Source organism: Pyxicephalus adspersus, chromosome 6, assembly GCF_032062135.1.
Source record: "Pyxicephalus adspersus chromosome 6, UCB_Pads_2.0, whole genome shotgun sequence".
NCBI lineage: Eukaryota > Metazoa > Chordata > Amphibia > Anura > Pyxicephalidae > Pyxicephalus > Pyxicephalus adspersus.
In genome coordinates, this window is record NC_092863.1 from 4,933,435 (window position 1) to 4,941,454 (window position 8,020).

The 8,020-nt window shown below is 44.1% G+C and overlaps 1 long non-coding RNA gene across 1 annotated transcript in view; it reads left to right on the forward strand.

The window, feature by feature from the left end:
• Nucleotides 1-5,395: 5,395 nt before the first annotated feature.
• The window catches only part of LOC140332536 (uncharacterized), a 23,006-nt gene continuing 20,381 nt past the window's right edge, over nt 5,396-8,020 (forward strand). Inside the window, exon 1 of the long non-coding RNA XR_011921158.1 lies at nt 5,396-5,499. This is a non-coding gene — a long non-coding RNA (uncharacterized lncRNA). The remainder of the gene's footprint in view (nt 5,500-8,020) is intronic.

Sequence of the window (8,020 nt, forward strand, 5' to 3'; positions counted from 1 at the left end):
ATAACACTGCCCCAACAGACACCCCAGATTATAACACTGCCCCAACACACCCCAGATCATAACACTGCCCCCACAGCCACCCCCCAGATCATAACATCGCCCCCACAGGCACCCCAGATCAAAACACTACCCCCACAGGCACCCCCCAGATCAAAACACTACCCACACAGGCACCCCAGATCATAACACTGCCCCCACAGTTACCCTGTACTTTAACACAGGGACCCCCAAATTACAACACTGCACCCACAGGTACCCCAGATCAAAACACTTCCCCTACAGACACCCCATCTCATAACACTGCCCACATAGGCACCCCAGATCATAACACTGCCCCTAAAAAGCACCCCAGATCATAACACTGCCCCCATAGGTACCCCAGATCATAACACTTCCCCCACAGGCACCCCAGATTATAACACTGCCCCCTACAGGAAACCCAGATCATAACACTGCCACCACAGACCTGAGAACTTTTTGGATAGAACCAAAAAGTAAATAGGTAAAATTCAAGCCAAAACATACCAAGAAAGTAAAAATGATACTGTTAGGAAAGTTTTAAGGGCTTCAGAAAAAGCTAAAGTTGCATTAATGTTGCGGGTGTTGCAGCAGTACAGGTGTGAGGTGTTACGTGGGTGTTGGAAGCCTTTTCTGCGTCTCCTTTCCACCTCTCTATGGCGAATCCTCAGCGTGTGTGGAGTTAAATTCGGGTCTCATCAATTAACAATCGCACTTTCAACTCTTTCCTAGTAGAGGATGATTTTTATTTGAATGTGACTGAATAATTAAGCGCCATGCTTTGCCTCTAATTAGTCTAATTACCGGTGGCCCCGATGCCGTCAAGAATTGTTGTGACATGCAGAAATCAGGTTGTCACGGAGATGCGGTCAAGGTGAGCGCGAATAACGCCTTTTTGTGGCAGGTAAAGGCGTGAAGGCAGGACAGGTGAAAACGGCCTTTTTTTTTAGCATCGGTTTACTTTTCAGGATTTCTGATCGTGGCAACGACGCGGTGCACAAAGGGGGGCGACTATTTATGTCTTCAGTTTTCTTGCGTGTTTGACAGAAAATATATAACGTTATGACACACGTAAAAAGCTGAAATCTTTTCTCAGGTGAGATCGATTCTTTGTGGAGTTTAAAATAGATGCAGAATATTTACATACAGTTCCAAAATGAATCCCTACGGGCAGATGGATCTGGCACAGCCTGAGCTTTTAATCTGTTTTCCTTGGATGTCGCCAGTTGTTGCTCTTGTCACTGCTCCACGTTCTATCCGGTCCACCAAAGATGACTAACCCCGGCACTGTAAATAATGCATCCGGGGGTTTTGTCCAGGGGCATTTGTGGTTCCAACCTCTCCCATATCAGGACCCTTTTTGGAACACGGCTGTAGTTGTGACATGTTGTCTTTGGCCACGTCAGTTGTGATCTGAATATCTGTGGTTTGCCAGTTTGCTGTGCAGCCAGCAGCACGATGCCATGGGCCCGGAAGGACCCTTTGGTTTCTTTAACAATATGGCTTTGAGATTCATTTTTGAAAACGCATGTGCATTGGCATACGCTGTATTACCATAACCAGTGGGCACCACCATAAAGAAAAGTCATAAGTGATTCACTTTTAAAAGTCCATGGTCATGAATTTCCATTTGTGGCACTGCACTAGGATGGTTCATATGAAGTGACATAATCAATGATTCTCCACATTTCCTCTTTTGCTTTCTGCGCCATGTGAACTGTACAAATGCTGTGTGTATGTGGAGGCTTCATGATGCCGGGAGGTGTTACAAACCCTGGCACCACCGTAGAGATCCCCCCTCTGTAATGGTGATCATTGCTGCCAGCAGGAAATAATGGAAAAGTTATCAGCAAAAAAGAAAGTGATGGGAAATCTTCCAAAATTCTTTCTCTTATTTGTTTCCTCTCTCTTATAATGTAGACATAATAAATAAACACCCTGACAGGGCTCTTAACCCTTCCCCACTCTTTACAAACCTAAAAAAAGTTACAGCTAAGCCCCCACTTCAAATTAGACTGTGATTACCATTGACAGAGTTTATTACTTTGTTACCTCCATGGGATGAAATTGTCACATTTTAAGCAGCGACTGTCAGATCTCTTCCAAGTTTAATGTCTGATTTTTGCTTCGGGGGAGCAGGAGGATCATTTTCACAGTCGGTGTTGTGAGTGACGAAGGGGCCCCAAACTCAAGAGTCCAGAGAGAATGGTGCACAGCAAGCAAATCTTCAGCCGTATTGGATTCCACACTCAGGAAATACAGAGGTGACACAATTATCGAGGAGCATTAAAGGGGATTTGTGGTCTTATGTTTGTGCTACATGTCAATATTGCAAATCTTTATCAGTGTCTGGTAGCACCGAGGAAAACAATAGTTCTATGTTAGTCTATAATGACATATATTGACTGCTTCCATTTCTTGTACATGTTAAAACATGCGTTACCAAACGTCAAGTAATATCGTCAAAAGTTACCAGTGACGCCAAGAATAGATTGCAATTCTGTAAAACCAAAAAAGTTACTTTTTGCTCAGCGTTTTGACTTGTTATTAGTTATTACAGATGGATGAATGGGGAATGACTGCTGTGTATTTCTATGGAGGAGAACGTAGTGGGGTGACCCTTGCTTGTCCTCCTCCTTACCCATAAAGCAGAGCAGTGCTGTGTGCACAACGCTTATTTATTTATCCATCACTGGAAATGATCACAAATGATTGTTCCAAAAACATCACCTGAAATCCATCGTCACTGCTGCATCACGCAGAGCTGCCATGTTTGTTCCTGGCTCTATGGTAGATGGTAAGGTCCATGGTAATCTATGTTGGCCATTGGATGACCATTGTAACCCATTTACTGTATATGTGGGGATGCCATGTATAGAGCCAAGTTTTGCGATGCTTGGCATAGGCACCATGCAATTTAGGCAAAAAGCCGCCAGGTGCCAGGTGGACATGTTTTGTTTTTTTTGCATGTAACTTCTCCCAAAACCCTCTTTTTATTTTTTGGGTTTAGTTCTACATTTATTTTAGGGTCATATGGATGATCTGACTGAAGTTACAAGAAGGAGGACAACGGTGGAACATTTTTGGAATTTTTTTTTTTTTGGTACCACTACCCCGGCTTTCCTTCCAATCTACATTTGTCAGTCTCTTACAGAACAGCTCTTATTTCCCGGCCGTTCCAATCTCTTCCATGCTAACATATAAAAACATATAGTTATTTTTAAGCCCGTCACCCTAGCCCTTTTATTAGGCCGTGATGTGATTATCCAAATATGTCTCTGTCTCGTTGATTCGATAATACAGACAATTAAATTCCTGTTATTAAGCCATTACGTTGGGCAGGCCTCTTAAGGCTTTTTATAGCAAGATAACAGGCTCCTTTGTCAGGGCCCTGGCCCGCTTCACTGGTCCCCTTGGCAGATCCTTTTGTCGGAGCGCCGCGTTCAGGACACCAAATAGGAGACGGAGTTAAAGACGCAAGAACAAGAGAGGAGTGTCTGCCAAGGAAAATGATCACAAATCAGGCTGGTGATGTCACAACCCGGCGGGTCAAGGGTCGGCGGGGGAATAAATGGTTCTGAAAGGGCCGGCCTGTTTGGCTGACAAAGCCGTCGTTGGCCGGGGGAGCCCTGCTACATGAGTAAAAGAGGAGAAACACAAAGGCACGCAGTCTGGCTCATTAGCAGCCCGGGAAATGGGCAGAGAGAAGTGTTTGATGAGTTTTCTACGTCCCGCTGTGACACTCTGTGATGTAAATGGAATAATTACCATGATCTAATGGTCCTGTCTATAGCCAGAGCTCTGCTTTTCAAAGGGAGCCCTCTTTATTGTTTTCAGGGCCTGTAGTGGAGGCTGCGGGGTGCCGTCTTGTACGAGGGGGCTGCCAGGCTGCTGGGATGGGCAGACCGCGGCAGCTTCTGCTCCGCACCTTTGTAGGCGAGAGGATGGCAGATTGGGGGTCGTGCTCTGATTCTGGAGGCTCCTGGAGAGTCATCGGCCCCAGACGAGGCTGGACACAAAACTCATTTACTGGAAGCTGCGGGGTCCAATCAGCATGACAATATTAGACTTTTATCTGATAAGTCGGATTTATCATTTAATGGGGCACGAAACTCAAAATGGATTTTAGTTAGATCTACGCAACTCGTACAACCTCCCTAACATGGAACCCCTTAACTATCCTTCTTATAATAATAATAATTACGACATACATAGGAAGCAAATAAAAATTCAGCAATCTGAGATGAATGGGCAGGTGACAGCCACACCCGAGTGGGATGTTTCAGGTATATTCACCTTTATATAGAATTAAATCAAGCAGGGATAGAGGAAGGCATCATAATGGGCACTGCAGGTATGCAGACCTGGAAACTCAGTACTGGGATGGTGGGAACCCCTTGTAATGGGTACAATAGGTTTACAGACCCAGGAATTCAGCTCTGGGATGGTCGGGACCATTTATAATGGGCACAATAGGTGTTCAGACCCAGGAATGTAGCACAGGGATTAAGGGGACCCTTCATAATGGCCACAATAGGTGTACAGACCCAGGAATACAGCACTGGGAGGGTGAGAACCCCTCATATTGGGCACAATAGGTGTACAGACCCAATAATTCAGCACTGGATGGTAGGAACCCCTCATAAAAGGCACAATAGGTGTACAGACCCAGGAATTCCGCACTGGGATGATGGGAACCCTTTATAATGGGCACAGCAGGTATGCAGGCCCAGAAACTCAGCACCAGGATAGTGGGAACCTGGGAACCCCTCATAATGGACACAATTGGTGTAGAGACCAAGGAATTCAGCACTGGGATGGTGGGCATCCTTCATAATGGGCACAATAGTTGTACAGACCTAGGAAAACAGCACTGGGATGCTTGGAACCCTTCATATTGGGTACAATAGGTGTAGAGACCCAGATATTCAGCTCTGGGATGGTGGGAACCCTTCATAATGGGCACAATAGGTGTACAGGCCCAGGAATTTGGCACTAGGATGGTGGGAACCCCTTATATCGGGCACAATAGGTGTTCAGACCCAGGAATGTAGCACTGGGATTATGGGGACCCTTCATAATGACCACAATAGGTATACAGACCCAGGAATTCAGTACTAGGATGATGGGAACCCCCTATAATGGGTACAATAGGTTTACAGACCCAGGAATTTAGCTGTGGGATGGTGGGGACCATTTATAATGGGCACAATAGGTGTTCAGACCCAGGAATGTAACACTGGGATTATGGGGACCCTTCATATTGGGTACAATAGGTATACAGACCCAGGAATACAGCACTGGAATGGTGGAAACACATCACAGAGGGCACATTAGTTGTACAAACCCAGGAATTCAGCACAGGGATGGTGGGAACCTTTAGCGCAGCATGTGTGCAAATCGCTCAGGAATGGTGGGAAACCCTCATAAAAGACATCGGAGGTGTGCAGAATTGGGAAGTCTCAGGAGGGATCCGAAGAGGTAAGAAGAAACTATCAGGGGCTATCTGTTTCTGGAGCTGCCATTGGTTGCTCGTATCCAGTAATTACCCACATATCCATTTTGAATAAAGAGATCCTTTTTTAGGGGACACCTAATAAGCGGCCTATAATGGGCATGGGGACTCTTCTGCCATGCAAAACCCCAACACAGAGGTGCAGGCTGAAGGCAGGGGGGAGTAGTGGGAACCCCTGTACTCAGGTTTGGGGTGTTTGGTGGAGAAGCTGACAATCTTTAGTTGTTTATTAAGGCAATAGCAATGATTTGGCCATTGTACCAAATCTAGGGGAACCGGTATGTAACCAGCAGATTTGCAGTGTAACTTCCCATTCCCCTGACTGCCAATAGGCATTTGTAGCTGGAAGGGAATCAAGGGGAGATTCATAATTAGCCACTTCGGGATTCAGAGAGAACTGATACCATTATCCAACATTTAGCAGCATTTACATCCAACTGTGAATCATGGTGAGGAGATATAACAGTCACAGCTGGATTCTCCAACTAATATAAAACTAATAGAATTCAGATTCAGCAGGCTATACAAATGAATCCAACAGCACAACATTCAGCTATTGGGGATATTTAGGTCAACATATAAATCTCTCTGAATAATGTCCACTCACTGCTAGAGACAGACTCCAGGTAAAGAAGGATTTCTGCCCCGTCTGTAGATTTCCATGAGATAGATGGAGGCTGTAAAGTACTTTTGCAAGCTGTGAATACCTTGTAGAATTGCCTGAAGGTAACAGGTCAGCGACTGGTCACAGATTCCCGTTCCTCCACTTTCTATAATCATAGATAAGTGCAGTGCTATTGCTCTGAGTGGTCATGTTGGATTTGTGCCAGTGTTGGTCAATGTTTGATGGCTGTGGTTTGAATGCCAACCATCCGGCTACCTACACCTGGTTAATTTCTGCTGCTCTATGGTTCTCTCCTATTTCAGGTACCTCCCATTGTCAGCCTAATCAAAAATTGCAGCTGTTATGTAGTAAATGATTGTAATATATAGGGATTGTTTAGATGCATAAAAGGGGGTCTTGTATTTCTTGCCCCAAGCTTTTAAATCAGAGATGTATGTTCTAGCAATATCAGGACGTCGTCTAGGTATCCGGAGTTTTGGTGTCTTTCATTTGTTTGGCTGGCACTTACAGGATGTTGCATGTATTACGCCGCTCACAGTTTATGAAAGCCAGTGAAAGAGAAAAAAAAAGTTTACAAAGTGTCCAAATTAGGAGTAATCAGATTTTTGTCTTTCTTTTCTGTAGGATCCTGTTGTGGGTGGAGTGTGGAATGCAGAATGCCAGTCACCACAGACATTTTTTGCTTGATTATCTGTAATTACTTAGAAGGTCTAAGAGACCATCTTATACTATCGCCCCCGGGGCAAAACTGACTGACAATAGCCCCCCTCCTCCCTGTCATCTGTATTCCAACTCAATACATCAAGTTTTAGTTTACAGACTAAAGTAAGACAACAAAGCAGGTACAGAGAAAGTTACAATGTAGAATTAGTTATTGTTTCATTGTAGCAATCATTATATCAATCCCAGAAACTGGAAAATGTTTCACAAAGCTTTCCAATATTGGTCTGCAAATGGATGTTCTGAAAAGTTTATTTTGTGTTGTTATATGTTTGATTTATTTTTATTGTTACAATATTAGTAATAATAATAATAATAATAATATTAATAATAATAAATTGTATTTATAAAGCACCAACATATTGTGCGGTGCTGTACAATAAATAGGAGTAGCAAATGATAGAGGGATACAAACAATTATGTAACATTGTAATACTATAACTTGTATTTGGTTGTATTGTCAGTCCCTGGTCTGGGGGAATATGGGGGGGGGTGTCCCCACTATTACCTCCACGGTGTCTGCAGGGGGCATCTGTGGACATGGAGAGCAGAGTGGAATTGAATTTCTATTTCTCTAAATCTGGGCCGTAAAACATTCTGTAAACATTATGTGAAATTAATAACTTGGTTATTTGCATTCCTACAGTGCATGGTACTTTGCATGCATTGGTGCTTTGCCATGCATTTTAAAGGGCATCCCGATACAACACTACAACACACCTACTACCACACATTACTAAAATACCCTTATTGTGGTGTGTTGGCAGCTCGGTATTAAATCTTCATAATGGGCCGGTGTGTCTGGGCCCCACAGGATCCAATTCATCCGACAGATCCGTGTCATAGATATTACAATCTAATGTGAGCGGTCATACATAAACCTATGAAGCTGCATACAAGCCGGAACAATCAGACATTTCACTGGTAAATATAAATATTAACACTTACCCCTGTACACATATCAGATTTACCCCCCGTACACATATCAGACTTACCCCCCGTACACATATCAGACTTACCCCCGTACACATATCAGACTTACCCCCCGTACACATATCAAACTTACCCCCCGTACACATATCAGACTTACCCCCCGTACACATATCAGACTTACCCCCCGTACACATATCAAACTTACCCCC